A 3,616-nucleotide genomic window follows, 5' to 3' on the forward strand; every position below is an offset into this window, starting at 1 on the left:
TGAAGCAATTCAATAAGTTCTGTACCGCAATTCGCAATCAGAACCGCTCCCTCTTAACCCAAAAACGAAAAGCGATGCAACGAATGCCAGAAGAGTCGGCATGACCTTCAGAAGATGGAAAGATGACAATCGATCAAAGCCAAATCAAAAAGGCCACATGCAGCAATGACAAAAGCTGAACTAACTGATAAACTAACCACTGTTACCAAAGAAAACAAAGAGTTGAAGCGGAAGCAGAAGAAACTTGAAAAGCAAATTGAAAACCTTGTTAAAAAGGAAGGTGTTGTGCTTCACGAAGAGGACAATGAGCCTCTCGTACGAGATGTTGTCAAAAACGAGGAATGTCCTTTTGATAAGGGATCTGCAATGGCTTTGCTATGGCAGCAGCAGAAAACGGCATCCCACTTCAAAAAACCCACATCAATGAGGTGGCACCCTGTAATCATCCGCTGGGCTCTGAGTATTTATTTACAAAGTTCAGGTAACTATGTCTATTCATGTCTACAACTCTTAGTTACTAAATGAAAATCTGGTCAAAGCTATCATAACCTTTTTTATTCCAGTGAAGATTATGTATTTTCTTTTTTTTGTTGGTAATAATTGTTTAAGATTCAATCTACTACTTTCATCATTTAATTATCAACCTTTTTTTACATTCAAAATTATACTACAAAGAATTTTATGCAGAGTTTTTGGTTACAATTATCGGAGAAAATAACATCAATATATAATAAGTGATTACTTTCATCCTTCTGTGTCTGTTTTGGAGAAATTTGATTTGACATAACAAGCAAAATATTGTGTGTACATGTCTCTGGTTGTCATGTTTGATTTTAGATATAAATAGAATATAGTTTTATCGAATGCTAAGCTCAAAAGATAAATTTTTCAAACCAAACGGTAATTTTTCTTCTCCTTCTTCTTCTTCTCCTCCAAGTCTAACGCTCGTTTTTGGTCAATTTCGTGAGTTTTTAACACAAAGCGTGTCCAGAGACGGCGAAAAGCTTCCCGGCCCTTATCTTTTTTGAGAGCCGGCGGTCGTTGTGTTTTGACTCGATTACGTCAAAGTTGTGAATTTTTCGTCGATGAGACAATAAGCTGGCAAATCATATTAAAATAGAAATCGACTTGAATTAATAAGTGCTTGAAAATTACCGTTTTCGGCCAGCCTGGCTGGCACTTTAATTAAATGCGCTCGCAGTGCTGTGTTTAGTCTCACAGTTCTAGAAAGGATAGAAACCACTAGAAACTGGTTTGTTGTTTGTTGGCTTGGTAGTCAGTATATGAGAAACTGGCTGGATGTTTAGGGAATGAAATTATCTGGGCTATCAAGATAGTAAGCTGTTGCATTATAGGTAATTTCCTAATCCTCTTTGAGCTCACTCTTTTCTCTTTACAGTAGAAGGCTAGCAGCAAGTTTCACATTGAGATTGAGACAGTGTAGTGTTTTTCAACATTTTCGTGTAAAGCAAAAAAACTTTACATATCATATATAACATACTTTGATTTGCTGTGTTCTTTTTAGAATGAGCAGTCATTCAAAGATTCTTAGCTCTTTTCTATAGTGATGGGTAAAGTTGCAGTATTTCAGAATTTGCGATAGTCCAACCATAACACCTCAATGTATAGTTAAGATCTTGATTGGCAAAAATTTGATACTTAGCAATGAGTGCGGTCGGCTCCAATTATTTTCCTTCAAGAAAATTGTTATTGTCGTATAGATTCCATCCATTAAGCTTCAATTTTGAAGTTCTTTGAACAAATTCGGCATAATTGGTGTAACAAGGCTTTGGAGTAGAATCAATTTCAATTTGTTGCTCCATGACGCATTGTTCCCTCTTGGAAATGGCTGATGATGGTCGTGGTACCGGTTTACTAGGGTGACTTTAGACGGGAAGATTGAGTGTTGGCAGTACTCCTTCTTTCATCTTTGTACAGTGAGAATCTATAGAAAAACAAGCAACATGCTGAATGGACCTACCTAATGATTAACATCAGATGAAAATAAGAAAAAAGTGACAATAATTGTACAAAAATTCAGAATGTAAAAATAAAGCTTGTGTGTTGAATAATGTAAAATGGTAAAAAGGAATTTCCCCAAATACGAAAATCACTTAGACCATTCAGGCCCAAAAAACCTTTTAAGCTGTTTAGGCCCAAATTTGCCCAAAAAAATTTTCCTTAAAAATCTGGCTCCGTCACATTTTGGGCATTGCCATTTTGCATCATTGTGCAAAAAATCAGAAAAAAATTATGAGTCAACATTGAGAAAAGCTATATTTTCTTATTCGGTTAAAGGGAATTTCCCCCAAAATACAACAATCCGTCTTTTAAGGCGAATAAGAATGTTCCAGGAAAAACCACTTCAGCCATTCTTTAGAGAATCTTGCCCTCCATCTTTGTACAAAAAATCAGAAAAAAGTAATGACAGGATTTTGCACAAAGTCCAAAAAACCCTATTTTTAGGCAGTTTTTGGCCCAAATTTGCCCAAATATATTTGTTTTCGAAAATCGGGCTCCGACACATTTTAGGCATTGCCATTTTGCATCATTGTGCAAAAAATCAGAAAAAAATAACGAGTCAACATTGAGAAAAGCTATATTTTCTTATTTGGTTAAAGGGAATTTCCCCAAAAATACGAAAATCCGTTTTTTAAGAATAAGAATTTTCCAGGAAAAACCACTTCAGCCATTCTTTAGAGAATCTTGCCCTCTATCTTTGTACAAAAAATCAGAAAAAAGTAATGACAGGATTTTGCACAAAGTCCAAAAAACCCTATTTTTAGGTAGTTTTTGGCCCAAATTTGCCCAAATAATTTTTTTCTCAAAAATCGGGCTCCGTCACGTTCTGGGCATTGCCATTTTGCATCATTGTGCAAAAAATCAGAAAAAACTAATGAGCCAATCCTGAGAAAAGCTGGTAACAGACAAACAGACGAACGGACGAACGAACGAACGGACATGGGTTAATTTATAGAACCTCCACCGGGGCACCCGGAGGTAGGTGTCGGTGCATATGGTTGCACCTTATGTTTTGGATTTGATGTTGGTCAATTTGGTTTTGTCTTGATACCGATGTCGGTACTAATTAATAATTAGCTCTCTAATTTGTTCTCCAGCGTAGCGTCTCAACTCATTAGTGTTTCGCGTAGTCCCTTGAGACTTTTGATACTGCTTTTCTATTGTAGAATTTATTCTAGCCTTTTATATTATAATTAGGCAATTATGACGTAGCATTTTGAAGTCTTTTGACAGTGCTGTCTTTCGTGTCTTTTTTGTGTTCAAAATCTTGTACTGTAGAGAGAGGAGAGAAGAGAATTTTGACATATTTTAAGAAGAGATTTTCATGCTCGAAACTGAAAGCAATTTCTTGTTTGGTAAAGAATTTTGTTACATTGAGGTGAAGTTTTTACCACTGTCACGCCAAAGTGTTTTTAGTAAGTATATTTTTTCACCTAGACTTAGCTTTGTTATTGGACTTTAGCCTAGATCTCTTGATGTCTTGTAAGCAAATTTTTAGGCCTTTTCAAACATTTTTCTAAGCAAAACTTTTGTACTTATTTTTAGCCTGCATATCGAATGAATATATGCTGAGTCAAAACTTCAAACGTGAATA

This window comes from Clytia hemisphaerica, unplaced genomic scaffold, assembly GCF_902728285.1.
Source record: "Clytia hemisphaerica strain Z4C2 unplaced genomic scaffold, Clytia hemisphaerica genome assembly, whole genome shotgun sequence".
NCBI classification, from domain to species: domain Eukaryota; kingdom Metazoa; phylum Cnidaria; class Hydrozoa; order Leptothecata; family Clytiidae; genus Clytia; species Clytia hemisphaerica.